This window comes from Triturus cristatus, chromosome 8 (assembly GCF_964204655.1).
Source record: "Triturus cristatus chromosome 8, aTriCri1.1, whole genome shotgun sequence".
In the NCBI taxonomy this organism is placed as follows: Eukaryota; Metazoa; Chordata; class Amphibia; order Caudata; family Salamandridae; genus Triturus; species Triturus cristatus.
In genome coordinates, this window is record NC_140591.1 from 2886372 (window position 1) to 2904475 (window position 18104).

The 18104-nt window shown below is 45.8% G+C and overlaps 1 long non-coding RNA gene across 1 annotated transcript in view; it reads left to right on the forward strand.

Annotated features, from left to right (window-relative positions):
• Window positions 1–18104, forward strand: part of LOC146799815 (uncharacterized) — a 49556-nt gene that overhangs the window by 19022 nt on the left and 12430 nt on the right. The window contains exon 2 of the long non-coding RNA XR_014967589.1: window positions 9918–10022. This is a non-coding gene — a long non-coding RNA (uncharacterized LOC146799815). The remainder of the gene's footprint in view (window positions 1–9917; window positions 10023–18104) is intronic.

Here is an 18104-nt window from a genome sequence, read left to right on the forward strand (position 1 = left end):
CTTACAAGTAAAGTGGCAAGATCCATGCCACTGTCACAGACAAGGTATAAAGAACAGTGGTCCCTGACTTTCTTCAGCTACAGTTTAGTTGTGAAAATATAAAATATTTAAAAGGGCATCAAATATTTCCCCTCTTTCATATCTATCCCACTTCACGAGCACCTCTAACTATCACACTCCCTTTGGAGCAACCTTTCTATTGGAAACATTTAAAATGATGATCTGATATGAAAATAATTAGGAGAAAAATAAACAGACACTATTGGAGCGAATTTGGTGTGCCGTTGTGTTACTTGAAGATGTACATACTTACATGTTGAAGATATTGGTGGTGCATCAATGACACTATTTGTATTTGATGCCCTTTTAAATATTTTATATTTTCACAACTAAACTGTAGCTGAAGAAAGTCTGGGACCATTGTTCTTTATACCGATCACTACCCAGGTCTGCGGACAATTGTGGGTTACCCCATTATATCATAATGACTGTCACAGACAAGGGCAGCCTGAGTGGGTGTTCTGACTAGGCCAGAACCCACTTCAGAACCGAAGGTTAACCCTACTAATCCCTTGGGGCTATGCTGCCCCTTGTACTGGTGCTGGGGGGGGGGGGGGGGGCGGGACGAGCTGCCTTAGTGGCAGTGGTAGTAGCTTTCTTGGTGCTGGCCTTAGGACAATTAGCATCCCTTGGCCTATGGCCTTACTCCTTACACAGGTAAAACAAAGGTTTTTTTTCCAGGTGAATTGGAGGTTTGTGACCTACCCCAGAGGCAGGTTTTTGTGGACCTTGTGAAGACTCCTTTTTATCTTTATCCTTCTCCCCACACTTCTCTTGGGCTTTAGAAGAATCTTGCTTCTTCTGGTCACCACCATCACCATGAGCTTTCTGCTTAACACAGGTACGGACCCATTTGTCTGCCTTCTTTCCCAATTCTTGGGTAGAGGTCAGATCAGAGTCCACCAGGTACTGGTGTAGCTGCTGAGATTGACAATTATTCAGGATGTGCTCCCTCATCAATAAATTATAGAAACCCTCTTAGTCCTGTACCTTGCTTCCATGAAGCCAGCCTTCCAGTGCTTTGATAGTACTGTCTATGAAACCAACCCAATCTTGGGTGTGTGCCTTCTCTGTGTCCCTAAACTTAACCCTGTACTGTTCGGTGGTTAAACCAAACACATCTATGAGTGGATTCCTCAGGAATGAGTAATTATCGGCATCCTCCTCCCTAACAGTGAGGAGCTTGTCTCTACCTTTGCTAGCAAAGGCGAGCCACAGGATAGCTGCACACTGCCCCTGGGGGACCTTCTGAACTTTACAGGCCCTCTCCAAGGCAGTTATCCATTTGTGGATATCACCCCCCTCCTGGTAAGGAGGGACTATCCTTCTTAGGTCCCTGGTATCAAAGGAAGGTTCCCTGATTCTAGGTACACTTGTGCTGCCACCATGGGGCTCTAGTCCCACATTCATCCTAGCCCTCTGAACTTCCATTGTCTCCTTGTCAAGGGTCAACTGCTCTTGCCGAAGCTTGAGCTTTTCTCTCTCAAGTTTGAGTCGGCGGTACTCCCTTTCTAAGGAGTCCTCCCTCTGGCTAGAGATGGAGGTTCCTATAGAATTGTTAGAGGTATGGAATTGACAGAGGAGGATCTAGACCTCCCCTGCATTCTCTGCACCCTCCCAGGAGGAATAATGGGGGGGACCTACCTCTAGGGACACCCTATGTACTATCAGTACTATTCCCTGGGTGATCAGAGTACAGCAGTGTGGAATCATCAGGTTCCTCCTGGTCATGCTCAGAATTAAGTTCACTAGGGGAAACCCCTTCTGACCCATCTTCTGGAGCATCCCCACCCACTTTGTCCTGCCCTCCTGACCTATCAGGATTCTGAAGGTCACCTAAGATAAGCAGCTCTAAGAGTTGCTTAGTGTGGGGTTACTACCTGTCTTTAATTTTCTAGAGGCACACAGGGTCCTTAGTTCCTGGAACTTCACACTACTAGAGGGCTGGGACCCATTGAGATCCACCATTAACGACACAGTGACTAGGTGTAGCGTGGTGTTGCACCTACCTACCCTAATGAAAACTAAACTTCAAAAAGATTGGAGAAAGTGTTGAGCAACCAATCTAAAAGTTCAGTAAAACCTACTGTTACAAAAATATTTTATATGTGCCTAATGCTGGTTTCTCCTTTAATCTACACCTAGATTAGCTGCTAAAACACTGCAGGCTTAAATCCCAACCGCTGAACACCAATGTAGAAGGCTGGCTTTGCATATAGTGCACACTTGTTTAAGGGAAGCACCCTGCACTAATCCAGACAACCCTATGGTGATTTTAGTGGTCTTAGTTAGCCATTGAAAGATCTCTAAGTGGTAGCTGTGGAGAGCAGCCTTCAGGCTTAGTCCAGAAGGAGTGTTAAGCAGCTTGTTTCACCTGTAAGTAATCTTATGGTGTAGGTTGAACGAAAAAGAACCACACAGTGTAGTTATAAAAACAGGGATATTTATTATACACACTCACTAACACATAGGCATATCTTCTTCCCAGAGATATCAACACAATACACACAATATTTAAAATGTAAACAGGTAAGTAAGCACAAATACACAGTGGTCTCCGGGGGGAGATCAAGCCATATACTAAAGAAGTGGAATGCAAACTGAGACCGAAGTTGAGACTTGGACCAGAAGACTTAGAAGAGCTGGGGACTCAAGGAATCACCCAAGGTAAGTACCCAGGAACCCCACGGAGGCTGTGTGCAGAGTGGAAACACAGCCACGTACTTAATGCAAGTCAACGGGGAAGTTGCAGTTGCAGTTTTCAAGAACAAGGACCCTACCCAGTGGACCCCAAAGAAACACCGTAGAAGACAGAAGGTTGGAGAGTCAACCCACCCATTGATACCCCAGGAACCAGGACACCTACACCAGGAAAGCCGGGTGCATAGGTGCGAAGTGACGTTGGAAACCGCCTTGGACCACAATGGAGGACTTCAGAAAAGATGCCGCTGGCGAAGAAGGTGAAAGAGTCCAGTGGATTCCAAGGGTGGGTTCTGGAAGAGAAGAACCTGCAAGCATAAGGGACAGAGTCTATGCCACTCGGAGGTGACCAGGAGGCACAGAAGAACAATGACTACCGATGACGGAAGATGCAGGAGTTATGACAGTGACCTTGTCGCTGCAACTGTGAGGACCAGCTGACGTTGTGGAAGACCAGGTGCCATTCACAAGCTGTCCTATGTCGTAAGTGAAGAACCAGGGGGTCGGTGTCCAGGAGGAGCACCAACAAGCCTTGGCAGCAGCAACAGACGTGGTAAACGAAGAAGGTGCAACGTTGGGACCAGCAAGGTCCAATGGACTCACCAATTGTAGGAGAGTCAGAGCAGGCCCCGAGCAAGCAGGGAAGCCCGCTCAAGCTAAAGAAGAGCCTCAAGAGGACCTACAGGCTGAAGGCAGAGGAGTCGCAAGAGGACATCAAGCAGCTCACCAAAGATGCAGGCCCACGGTGCAGAAGATGTGGTGAGGGCGAAGATCTTGGCAGGAAGAGATGCTGGAGGCTGGAGCTTCTTGTAGCCCGAAGATCTCTGCAGGACAGAGTCAACAAACCTTGGCAACGGCAAGTCGACGCAGTGCACATGGATTCTGTTCCAGCGGTTCTGACGAGGGATACTGGCCCCAAACTTGCTCAGAGGACAGGTCAGGCCTCAAGGGAGTTGCAGAACCACCACCTGTGCTGCTGAGCCTTTCCGAGTCCGGAGGACATCAGGAGCAGCAGACTGGTCAGCTTTGTTGTGGTGCCTGCAGATGCAGGAGAGTGACTCCTTCACTCCAAGGGAGATTCCTTCTGTTGTCTTGAATACCCACAGGCCTGGAGAGGAACCTCGATGACGCTCAGGCACAGATGACGAAAAAGGCTTGCAGAACAGCGAGACCAGGAGCAGCAGGAGTCTTCCTTGATGCAGTCTCGATTCCAGGCAAAGTCCAGTGAAGGCCCAAGTGCCCAGAAGGTCGATGTTGAAGTAGTTTCAGGTTTGAATCTTGTCCCATGATGAATCTGAAGTGCCACCTACAGGGAAGCCCTTAAGTACCATAGGAAAGGGTTGGTACGATTCAAGGGTCCCTCCCAGAGGACGGGCTGGACAGAGGGGAGGATACTCCTATGTCCTTTGTCCAGTTTCGCACCAGAGCGGGAGCCAAGGGCTCCCTGAACTGGCCCAAACAAGAATATGAAAAGGAGGGCACCAAATGTGCCCTTCAAAGAAGTCTGGTGGCGCTGGCAAGTGCACCCACCCCAGCTCATACACTAAGTGGTGGTACGTCCCTGTGGCAGGAAACCAATTGTTCTACCTTCCCCAGCTCAGCATCAGGAGGGCATAATCGTGTTTGGGGTCGGCAGCAGCACTAGCTTGCTGGCAGGCCCTGGAAGGCTGTTACCTGGAGCACTGGGGGCCTCTCGGAAGAGTCCCCTTGTGTACGGAATCATACCACCAACACCAGTAATGGTATAGGTATGATTCCAACATGTTTTATACCAAACATGCCCAGGTGCGGCACAACCAATATATAGTTAGCCATCGCGTAATGACGCATGGCCACTATATGTATCAAAATAGCTGACCACACTTACAAAGCCTGGAGAATGGACTCCGGAGTTTGTAGTGGGTGTCCTGCTCATGCAGGGCACCCTCACCCTTATAACCTAGAACACTGCCTTCAGGATTGAAAGGCCCACCTTAGGGGTGAACTATAGGTTTTAAGTGCAGTGACCCCAGATATAAGAACACTTATATCTGTTGGAAGTGGTGTTAACACCAACTTACACAGGTGGCAAGGGCAGACCTGTAGTCAGAGTTTGAGTGGTCTCTCATGGGTTGCAACATCGATGCTGCAGCCCATGGGAGACCCCTGGTGTATCTATGCCCTGGGTACCTCAGTACCATATACTAGGGACTTAGAAGGGTACACCATTAGCTAATTAGGAAGGTGCCAAAGTAATGACCATAGTCCAAACTAAGGACATAGCACAGTGACTGGGTTCCTGATTAGCAGGATCCCAGTCCGACTAGTCATAAAACAGAGTGATACCAGCAAAAAGTGGGGGTATCCATGAAAGCAGATCCTTCTTTGGTACAAAATCGAACCTTCAATAACCCCAAATCATTTGAAAACAATATGCTCCTTGTGACGTCTTAAATGCCTTTCTGGGCAGTCTCAACGATTACTCGTATTCAGACTATCCTCCAGAGAGCCAACTCAAACGGTAGGCTGGAATTACTGTCCGGGTATCATTTCTTAGGTCTCGCCTACGCAGCACGCATGCGCTGCATAGGAAGGACTTTAGCCGTTGCTCTGCTCATTTTCAAGCACACACTCGTGCTTGTGGCGGCATCCACCTTGCGGGAGCGAGCAGGAGCGTGCCACAAGCACGAGTGCAGTGCTTGAAAATGAGCACACCGCACGCACTACTCCCGGGCTCACCTCCTGCTCCCCCTCTCTCTCACACGCATTCACGTAGATCATTCATGGGATGGCACTTGTTATTCTCAGTTCACTAATTGGTTTCTTTGTGGAAGCATAATGCCGCTGAGCATATCAGTTTTATTAGAAAACTGAACAACATGAGTGTATGCACATTCGTTAGTGCCACGCGTTCTTTTGTGTTGTGCTTTTAGTATTGTTTAAAAAGTGCTCCACATTGTGGCAAAGCATAGGAGACGGACGATGGAGTTTTTTTGCAAACTTCTATGCTGCAGTGGCCATGATGATTCTTTTTATTGATTTGTAACACACCCACTAATCAGCCGAATGATACGTAGGCACAAGCTGACCTCCCTTGCAATGTCACTAGACGGCAGATGCCCGTGTAGCACTAAGGGAATTAGTCCATAAATCCGGGAGATCGAGGATCCGCACACTTCAACTGTGATCACCCTCTGCTTTAAGTCTGTTCATAGGGAGCCCCTTTAATAGAGCTTTACTTGCTTAGCCCGCTCCTGTTCTCTATTACTGGGCCTCCTTTTGAATGCATAAAAAGCTGTTTACACATCTGAAAAATATACATTTAATTACTTCTCATCCATATGTTGTTTACGCTCTGTGTGAGTAATCGATTTTTTAAAAAACATTTATTCACGGCAGCGGACTTTTTTTTATTGTTTTTGTCACCGCCATAGTGATTACGTAAGCCTTTTGACCAAGCCAATGCTTGTTGATAATTTTAAATACTTCAGGAAAGGAGGAGTGCGATTCAGGGGGCCCAATTGCACTTGTGCTGCCATGGCACCCCAATACTTTACCTTTTCATCAAAATGTTTGGAATCTGATTGACATTCATGCTTATTTAAGGTAAGATTTTTCAAGCATACAGTGGAGATGAGGTGGGTATCTGGGCAGCTTAGGATAACATTGCGATGGTGTAAACCAAAAGAAGGTGAATGAAAACTGTAAAGCTTGGTAGATTCTCGGTCCCTTAAGCAGCCCTCTGGATCCGGGTGATGCAGGGCCTCTTGGGTCACCTGACTGCAGAGTGACTTAGCGTTGCGGAGGTTGTGGCTAATGGCCCGTGAAGCTATTCCATCATCTTTATGGAGCAAGATTGAAGTGCCACGTTGTCTTAATGCCCATACCTCTACTGCACTGCTCGAGAAACTCACCAAAGTAATAAGAAGATGTACCCTTCTCATTGTTGGGTTATACTGGTGCCCTTTTCCACAAGAGTACATTTGAATTATTAAGAGCATTTTACCATATTTTGCACACAAGTTGAGGTACTCCATTTTTTTCTTCCATGCTGCTTTGAATACATTAGTGTTTTTGGGGGAGTTCTTAACCGCAAAAAATACTGTTTCTAGTATTTATTTTGGTGTGTTAACTGTTCTTTGTTTCTGGACATCATAATGTAATGTTTATAAATGTTGGACCATTTTTTAAATCATGTACTCCCCGAAACTCTGCTATAATGTGCATTCTTTATGGTCTCGAAGATCAGCCCCAGCCACCCTACTCAAGTATAGGACTTTACATTGACTTTATTAGTGGATTTTCTTATTTGCCAACTCAGTGTCTCAGTTCACAGTTGGATACTTGCTACCTGCATGCATACCTGTAAGGTAGGTGTTTAGAAGGTTATTTATTGTAAAATGAAATTAACAAATTCTTTTTGAATCTGATTTAATTTCTGAGTTTTTACCCAGCCTCTGCTGTGTATCGGCACCATTTCATGCTTCTCGACTGCTTTGTGGTAGTTAAAACACTTTTTGCTTGAGGATTCAACTCTGTCACTCTGTCCGATTTGGCTTAAAACATTTCACAGGATAACAATTTTCATTCTCATCCTACAAACTAACTGTCTAAATAACTCTCTCACTATCACTCAATAAATCACTAACTCTCTCACTCACTGACTCTCATTCTCACTAAATAACTAACTCTCACTAACTCACTAACTCTCATTCTAACTCTCTTACTCTCTCACTCTCAGTAACTAACTTTCTTACTCACTTTCACAAACGAACTAACTCTCTCACTAACTAACTGACTCTCTCAAACACTAACAAATTCTCTCACTACCTCACTGACTCTCTCTCTAACTTACTGACGATCTCTCTCACTCCATCTCACTCACTAACTAACTGGCTCACTCACTTACTTTCTCACACAATCACTAAGTAACTATCTCACTCTCAATCTAAATAACTAACTAACTATCTCACTCTCACAAACTAAAAAACTCTCTCACTCACAATAACTAACTAACTCTCTCACTAACTAACTAATTCTCACATTCTCACTCACTAACTCACTCTCTCACTAAATAACTAACTCAGTTATGACAGTGCCTAGTTTTGGTGTGCAAGGTTTTTGCAGTCTGTTGGTGGAAGTAAGGGTGCTTCATTTGGTTACGGCATTAAGGATCTTTTGTTTGGGAATTCACTACTTGTCTGCTGGGCCTGGGGTCGCTGGGCTACAATGCTATGGAGTTCCCCATGTCAATACTTGGCTGCCTAAAAAGCCAGGTTCTTTGGTTTGTCCTAAATAAACAGGGGCATAGTTAATGCGCTGGGGAAGGTTGGGTCCATCACTGAGAAGTCAGTCGCCTCTGTACTTTTAGTGAGTTCTAAAAATGTATATATGTGTGGTATATACATCGCACATGATAAGCCAATGCTGATATCCGAGAAGGAAAATACAGCCATTAATAAGTCACTGGCTACCGGCTCCCATGAGGGAGACTTCCTCCTTCACTGACAAGAGCAGCCCTGCGGTCCGTCCCACGATCCCACCACCGGAGATGTTAACTATTTCCACACAAACGCACACGCACTAGTGCCATATGTGTTCATTAGATTGACACACGCTCGCTTTTGAGGCTGTACATGTTATGTTCTCTAGGGTAGCACAATTCTGTGCTGCATGTATGGACTCAGCTGCAAACCAGTTAGGGCTTAGAATGCTACCTTCTGTAGGAAAATAACAGCCTGGATTATCCTGAGAACCTATATCTACTTACACTACAATTGCTATTTAACCACCCTTTAAACATCTTTACCCCTCACTGGCACTAACAGGGCAATTAATGCCTGTGGTTGCTCACAGTTTTACATACCTGGTTAGATTTTAAAGTTGACCCATGCATAATAATGTACTTCTTTCAGTTCTGTTATTTGTAACCAACAAAAGTAGTCCTGGTCTATTCACTTTTCTTCTTATAAGATAGACCCTACTGGTCCCAGTGTACCATGTGTTGGAGTATATAAACATGTGAGTGGGGATAATGTGCTGCATAGCTAAACACTTATAAGGTCCCAAAGGTGAGACCTATTGGCTATGCCAAAGCTTGTTAGACTTGACCTTCTCTGCAGTGTCACCCCCGAAATGTTTTGCGTTCTCCCTCTACTATTGTTTTTTATTGGCCTTAGGACTCTGTGCGCTTTACCAGGGCTAACCAGTGCTAGAGTGCTTGTGCTCACGCCCCTAAACATGGTATAAGTGGCTTACACCTGATTGCCATATTTAATGTACTTGTAAGTATCTAGTAGGGTGGTATACCCTATACCCAGAGCCTATAAATGAAATGCTACTAGTGGCTGCAGCACGTATTGTGCCACCCACTTAAGTAGCCCCTTAAATATGTCCCAGATCTGCAATTTCAGCCTGAAGGCAGTTTTAAACTGCCAATTCAACTTGGCAGTATAACCCCTTTGCAAGCCTTACACTCCCCTTTTATTACATGTAAGTCACCCCTAAGGTAGGCCCTAGGTTGCCCATAGGGCACGGTGCACAGTAATGAAAAGGTTGGGCATGTACTTTTAAGACGTACATGTCCTGGTAGTGAATAAACTCCTACATTTTTTTTCTCACTACTGTGAGGCCTACCTCTCCCAAGTTATTACATCTAATAAGTGTGAACTTGTGATTGGGAGTAGGTAGGAATTTTGAGCTTGCTCTCTAAAGAATTGTAATTTAAAACCCTCTTTAATGGTAAATTTGGATTTTAAGTCAGAATTCTGAAGTTAGCATTTTCTTGTTCTAATTATTTGGTGCCTACGGACAGCCACCCGACAGAGAGACTAGATGGTGGCAGGATGGATTATCTAGGCAGGGGGCAGAGCTGTCACCTACCACACTTGCACCTCAAAAGGGGTTGCCTTGGCACTCACAAAGGGCTTCACAGTAGGTCACTGTGCACCAAAACAACCTGGTATCAATGCAAGGAGGCAAGACGCTCCCGAAGCTTCCCCAGTTATAAAAATAGGTTCCTGAGACCAACTTGTCAGTTCACTTCAGGACTTGCGGAAGGACTCTGAGGACTGCCCTGCTGCTGGTGTCCTGCTGTGTACTTCTGAGCACTGATCTGCTGCCCGAAGCCTGCCCTCAAAGGACTGCTATTTAAGATCTGCATTTCTGCTTTAATCCAGGACTACCAGAGGGACTCCAAAGGCTTGTTGGCTGACCTCCTGATCACAGCCGCAGGGACAGAAAAGACTACAACCATCTTGAACCTGCACCTGGACCCAGCCTGAGTGAGTAGTGACCCCACAAATGATGCCCTTCCAGCTCTGGACCCTTCGAAGCTTTGCTAAAGGTGCTGTGCTATCCTAACTGACTCGAAGCACCGCAAGGCCATGCCGAGCAGACTCCACACCAAGGACATACGGTACAATCCTCAGTGGGCCAAATTCAGACCTGCCAACTCACATGGTGTCACTGTGTGTCACACAAATTTAGCTCCCCTCACACAGTCACCTGGGTAGAAGCCGAAATCACACAGTGGCAGGGGAAACGGGCTGAAAAACACTATATATAAAAAACTGTGGATTTACAGCTAGTTTTCAGAGGCAGTGAGCATCCGATGTCCACTAAAAGGTGTGAAAAACAACAGGACATCAGCAACAGCCCCAATGGCCCTTTGTTTTTTATTTTTAGGAGGGGTGTGGAGCTAGTGAGGGGTAGAGAGCTTCTTAGGTAGTTCTTGTCGCCATGCCCGCCCCTTCAAGATCCCAAACCCTCCTGACACTGTAAAGCTATTTTATAAGTTGGCAGGTATGTAAACGTGATTGTGTGCCCGACCTAAGACCCATTGTGGTCGGCCTGAACTTGTGACTTTGTCCCTGTCTAGGGCAACCAAATACCTTCAGTTGGCACTTTACGCCTTTTGGCACTACTTTTATCTAAATATTTAAAATTGCATATCTCCATTTCTACTGAGTGGATGTTTGTCATTTGGTGTAATTTTACTTTATAAATTTGACTCTATTTTTCTAAATTGGTGTGGGATTTTCCTTGTGTTGTGTACCAGAAGGTTACGCACAGGTAAATGTATTGAAGTGTGTGGTTCACCCTGACAAGGATTGTGGCTCTTGCTTGAGAAGGGGGGTAGGCAAGGGTCTCTTTTTGACATGGTCACCCCCACTTTTTGCCTGATACCTTTCTTTTAAAATATCTATTTATTAGTATAATAAGCGACAGCGTAGTTGACAGCAGTTTGTCCAGTCATGCATTTGAACAATTAGGCTGAAAAAACGTATATGCATTGAAGGGGTTTCAATACGTTCATTGAAGTTAGACACTATACATTTCTACAATATCCATGCATTCAAAGCGTTGCGGTATCAATGATAATCACAAGTGGTAAAACATAACTTAAGATCACCTGAAAACAGTTCAAACTGCTAATATAATCGCGTGACTACGCAAAACATCGATGCGGTATGTAGGGTGGAGCAGGAAGGAGGGGAAGAGAGAAACTGCCCAGGCAACCCCGTCAACTGCAAGATGTCACTGTGAACAGGAAGGATGTGATGGGCAGGGAGAGGACTCGGGGCAGCTCAGCTGTGGATACCGGAGTCCAACCAGCACCACAGAGGCTCTCAGGAAGGAGCGCCAGCACTCTGGGTCTCCACTATCTTCAAGTATCTCTGCCAATTTGTGGGGTGAGATAAGGCTGCGCGCCCTGTCCCTGCAGTGTGCAGTGCTTACTGTTCTACCATTATGCCAGTGCACAGGTCGAATATACACAGTCTGATTGGGGGGGGGGGGGGGGGTGCTATAGCTGATTTCCAGCAGCCAAGACCAATGCTAGGTCAATACATTTGTTGGTGGCTTGAGGCCGAGCAGGAGGTGATCTCTAAGAGATGACTGAGGCCACTAGTGAGGAGTAGGGTGTCCTTGGATTCAGAGAGGATTTCTGTTATCTCGTCCCAGTAAGGAATACGCTGGGAACATGTCCATACCATATGGATAACTTAGGGTGTAGTGTCTCTGCAGCAAGGACAGGAATCTGGAGTCCCAGGGAACATACGTGCCAGTCTCTTGGGGTGAGGCAAGTGTGGGGGAGGTAATTAATATATTTATATTTGAGTCTGGCAATCATGGCGATGTGGTTCGAGACCCGAAGACACTATGTCCACTGCTTTTCTGTGAGTGTAATGGCCAGCACCTTGTGCCTGTAGGCACAGAGAGTTTGAAGCGGCTTCCCCCTATCACTTGGAAGTGCACTGGTGGAGTTCGAACCAGGGCACACGGTTTGGGTATTGGAGAGTGTGGCTCCTAGGGCTCTCCAGGACAAATGGAGTGGGCTCTATCCCATCTTTGAGAAAAGGGGATATCACCCATCTGGTGGACCTTGGCAGTTGCAGGAACCCCAAGAGGGTAATCCATGTCAACCGTCTTAAACCCTACATGATAGTGACCAGGCTGATGGTCACAGATGAGGATCAGGAAGCCTCAAAGAACCCTAAAGATGGGTCAGTTGAAGGACTGGTCTTGTCAAACACCCTCTGTGCCCAGCAGCAGACTGATTGCAGACAAGTCCTAAAGCAGTTTGCTGGGCTCTTCTCTTTGACCCCTGGTCAGGCTAACTGGTATACCCTTGATGTGGACACTGGGGACTGCCTACCTGTTAAAAACAAAATCAGGACACAATTCTATACTTGGGCTTCCTTGTAGGTGGGAAGCCAAGTTTAACCCTTAAGACCCAAGATCCATACAATCCTGCACTGGGTAGCTTCAACAACCCAGACCCAAATGAGGGCATTCCTTGGCTTGACTGGGTACTACAGGAGTTTTGTGTTGGGAAATGGGTCCATTGAGCCCCCTCATAGAACTGGCCTACAAGAAGATGCCCAAGAAAGTTAACTGGACTCTGGGCTGTCAAAAGGCTTTTGACGCCTTGAAGGAAGCAATGTGCTCAGCATCCATTCTAAAAGCTAAGTTCATAGTGAAGACAGATGTCTCTGAACATGGGCTAGGAGTGGTCTTATCCCAAATCAACAATGATGGCCATGACCTTTCATTAATAAGAGTTTATTCTACAGAGAGCAGTGTTGGAGTGCCATTGAGAGGGAAGCCTTTGCTGTGCGTTGGTTCCTGAAAGATGTTGAGGCTATACTTGTTTGGCTATCGCTTCCTTGTTCAAACCGACCACAGGCCTCTAAGATGACTGATACAAATGAAAGGTGAAAACTGCAAACTGTTGAGGTGGTCCATATCCCTACAGGGAAGGGACTTTACAGTGGAACATCGACCTGGTCCTGACCACACCAATGCCAATGCCCTTTCCATGTTCTTCCACTTAGATGATGAAGACTCTCCTGGTAAAGTTTAGTTTTATCCTCTTTTATTTTGGGGGGGGGGTTATATAGGAAAGTACCTCTTTTTGACATGGCCAACCGTATTTTTTGGCTGATACCTGATGTGATTTCGACTGGAAGTGCACTGGTTCTCTGCTAACCAGGTGCCCAGTGCCAGAGCTCTTTCCCAAAACGGTTCCAAAACTGGCACAACTTCAGCCTCCAAGTAAGCTCCTATTAAATGGTACCCCTGGTACCTAGGGTATTGGGTCTGAAGAGGGTCCCCTAGGGCTGCAGCACGATTTGTGCCACCCCAGAGACCCTTCACCAAGATTATGCAAACTGTCATTGCAGGCTGCGTGTTTTGGTGCAGACAAAACTGAAGGGCCAACATTGCACCCATCCCTGTGTGCCATGCCTACAAACACTGCATTAGATATAGGTAAGCCAACTCTACAGCAGGCCTTACAGCCCAAAGGCAGGGTACACTATATCCTATGTGTGGACATATCTGCCTGAGCAGATATGACCCTGCAATGTCGGAGCCATTCTCGGATAATGTTAGTGGATATTGGAGAGGATGTAGCCTTACGGCTAGAGCGGTCGACCTCGAAGCTGGGGAACAGGGTTCGAGTCTCGGCAACGATGCTCAACATCCTGTGATTCTGGGCAAATCACTTAATCTCCCCGTGCCTAACAAAAAAAAAAAGAATGTGTCCTCATGTAATGAAACTGGTGCTTATCTAAAGCGCTCTGAAACCCGATGTCTCGGGTCTAGTTTGCGCTATATAAAACTCTATTAAAAAAATAAACGTGCACAGGCATGCCATAGAGAGAACATGGGCTGGACACTCGTCATTACAAGTTCACCAACTACATGATGGCTTCACTGTACCCCAAGATGTTTGGTACCTAAAATCTCATCTTAAACCTGCACCGATGCCAGTGTCAGATTTCTTAATAAATGCACCCACTGGGCACCTTAGAGGCGCCCCCTCAAAACCTACTGACTTCTAGTGGGGTTGCGGACTGGTCTCAGCCAGCCTGCCATCACTAGACATGTTTCTGGCCTCCTGAGGTGAGAGCCTTCACTCTCAGATACCGGGAATAAAGACTGCTCTGGGTGGAGGTGTTCACGCCTCCAAGCAGGAATTGCTTTCCTGGGTGAGAAGCTGCAAAGGCCATGATGCCTTTGAAATGCGACCCAGGCCTCTCCAGCTAATGGAAGATGCCAACCCCCCTCTCCTGACCCCAGTTTTTGGCAGGAGGACAGGCTGGAAAATTAGTAAGATTAGGAGGTGTGCCCACACCTAGCCAGCACCACCACTACGGTGGGGCTGCTGATCCGGACCCCACTTTTTAGATTCCTCCATATTGGTTTGGAGAGAGTTAGCCTATCAGGGTGAAGGTTATGGTCATATAGGCCCTAAAGATAGGTACCCCATTGTCTACTACCTGCTACTCCCCTTAACGCCCCTAAATTGAATATTTAGGTGGCACCCCTTGACCCAGAACTTCAGATTTGATGGACCTAAAGATGAAGAGGACAAAGAAGAGCTGCTGAACCTGAGAACGGAGTGCTTGCTACAGACCGTTAGCGCAAAACCCTGCCTGACGGTTCAAGGCTCGACAATTGTGGTGAACTGCCTCATCCTGATGCTTTGTGGCCCCTAAGTACCACAGAGGACCACCTGCTTTCGCAAATCACTGAGAACTCCCCTGGAGCATGCAGACACCAAGACCGCAGTGTCTGTCCACCGACTTGCATCTCCCTGGCCTGACCGGCAGAGCAAACAACCAGGAGGAGGCACCCATGCTCTGGGAGATCAAATCTGTCTCCCCACCATGGGTGGAGACACCAGGACCTACCAGAACTGTGAGGCGCCAATCCCCAGGGTACCATACTCCCTGCAACAAAGACTGACATCAATGATTCCAGTCAGGACTCCAACTGTACCAGAGCCCAGCAGCCATTGAGCAACTTCGGCCCCCTGAGGCTCATTTTGTGAGTGGCCAAACAGTCCTGAACCTGCCCCTACCAGCTGTTGACCCCTGACTGCAAGGAGCACCTTTATGCATCAGGCCCGGCCAACCAACCTGCTCTGCACCCAGCCCACCTGGCCTGGGTAGCAACAAACCGGCTGTGCCCCTGTTTCCCTAAGGCCCTTGCGACCCCAGCCTCTGTTTGGGAACTCTCTGACTTGTTTGCAAGTCCCCTAGTGCAGCCTCTTTTCAGAGGGCGCCCTTCTTCGTAGCGTGCCAGCTACTAACTCCACCAACACCCTGCTCTGGGCAGAATTCAGAACGCACCTGATAAACTGTTGGTAGAACATTGGACCTTGACCTCTTGCTACTCCAAACCCTGAAAGTGAACCCCCAAAACTGTCTGTGCTGTGTACTTTACCGACCTGCTTTTTCCTCCCATTGGAATGTATGGTGCGTAATTGCGAACAACTTTGAACTATTTGCAATCTTTGACAAATTCATAAGAAATTCAGTACTTACCTGTGAATGTAGTTCTGGTTTGAAAATATATATATAAAAACTGTTATTTTTTAGGTCTCGCCTAGGCAGCGCGCATGCGCTGCGCTAGGAGATGACCTTTAGAAATCGGTCATCTCCTTTTCAAGCACACTCGTGCTCGTGGTGGCATACACCTTGCGGGAGCGAGCAGCGGCGCGCCGAACATCTATTAGCATGGTTGTGTGCCGCTGCTCCCGCTAGGGGCAAGCTAGCACAAGCACGAGTGCTTTAAAACAGCAGCGGCGCACCGACCATCTTTTTTTTTTTTTTTTAATTAGCATGGCTGCTCCGCTGCTCACGCTCCCGCTAGCAGTTGTCAAAAAGGAGGTCTTTTATACTCTCTAATACTGACATCTGTTAATAGAACAGGGCAACGTGTGTTACGTTTTTTTGGAATTGTATGTGATGTGGGATACGCAAGACTCAAGTTTGAATTCACATTGTAAGTAGCAAGGCTTTCATCTTTTACATGAAAATGTCCCTAATTTCTTTGCCTCTTGATTGCAGATTTAAAACATTTTGCTTTTACGTGCACCCTCGTGGATGTCCTGTTTCTATAGTGTGCACCCTCTCCACTGAGGAAACCCCTTCTGCTGCTGCCTGCAAAGGAACCAGCAGCCCCACTTAGCACCCTGACAATGCCTGGTGGCCCTGGACACCACAGCATGAAAACACAATAGACACACAGACGCGCGCACCGAGAAGAATCACTGCGTGAAGGAAAGTAAATGAAAGATGCAATGTAACGCTGGCTGGGGTTCCCGAACACGGCTGTGTTATAATAAACCTTTGGTGAACTATAGGCGGTTTCTAATACTTCGAGCTAGAGTTATATATTAACTGTTTCATTCTTTCTTAAAAACGAGTTCATTTATCATAGGACAAATACAAAAATCATAGTCACACTAGCACGAATGCCATAAATTGACTCAAGAGAAAAATAAATACATCGTGAACATGTAGAAAACTAGAATAAAATAATGTTTCCCCTGTCTATTCAGAAAATATTGATATTTTTTCTTAAGAGAATTTGAAAATGTTTTCAGATTGTGTAAGTTCCTCGAAAGGAACGTTTCCAAAGTAAGTCAAATTGAATGCAGAACACGTTATGGAATACTGTTAAGGATTTGGCGCAGTGGAAAAAGATAAACCAAGCTTGTAAAACTAAATAGCTCGAATTGAGCGCTTAACAATAGCACATTTATTAGTCTGTTCATTAATTCGGAAGCAAAATAAATATTTTACTGACTTGCTGCGCTTTTACTAAAAATTACCTTGTATTTCACGATCTATTCATGTAAAATACAATCTCCGCGGCACCGGACAAGCATCGCCACTAACTAATGGTTTAGCATAACGCAAATACCTTACATATACATTAAACCTACTCATCTCAAGCGCGTGGCGAAGATATATATTTGTTAATTTTGCTATTTTACGTGCCTCAAAACAGTTCTATAAACACAATGCCTCTATTCTCTGAAGAATAGGTTAATGTCATCCACAGACAGTTTCAAAGTATGACAGGAGAAAGCGTTTGGGGTGACTAACATCAAACAGAAATGTCGCTTTTATATGGAGAGCATTGAGTGCGCACATATTTTTGAATGCAGCAGTTTTTACTTTTGCAAGCGTGCTGCACCTTTCCGTTGTGTGCCTGTGTAGGTGGCGGGTTAGTGGGGGGGCAGTTTTTGTCTCTGCATTTCTGGCTACAGGGGACTAAGCAGTTCCTTTCAATCCCTCTTATAAGTGAGTCCGTAATTAGCACTAACTAACTAACTCAATAACTGCATAAATAACTCTCTCACTAACTAACAAACAAACTAACACTCTCACACTAACTAAATCTCACACTCACTAACTAATTCTCTCAATAACTAACTCTCACTCGCACTAACTAATTAACCTTCAACCTCCTATTACTTATACCCCAATAAAAAAATAAACATATTCACTCTCACTTCTTCACTAACTCTCTCACTAACTAAGTCTCTCATTCTAAATCACTAACGCTCTCACTCTCAATTAATAACTAACTAACTCACTTTCAAAATAACTTTCACTAACAAATGCTCTCTCTCACTACCTAACTTTCTCTCAAAAACTAACAAACTCTCTCTTACTACCTCACTCACTCTCTCACTCTCACTAACTAACAAACTAACTCTCTCACTCAAACACACTCACTAACTAACTAGCTCACTCACTCACTTTCACACTCACTAAACAACTAACTCTCTCACACAATCACTAACTAACTCTCTCACTCTCAAACCAAACAAGCATTAGCATAGACAATATGTATCACTTTCAGGACCTTCCAAGTATTTAATTATGCAGAAGGCGAGGAGAACAACATGGTAAGAGCCCAGTCTGCCGTTGCTCGGAAGGTAATCACTGTGTTAGCCAAGCTCTTCTGTCATCTTGAACATTTGATTTAATACCACACTTTGTTGTTAAGTATTTCAAGTGATGTTATCAATAATGCCATCAACAATTACTTTAGTGACA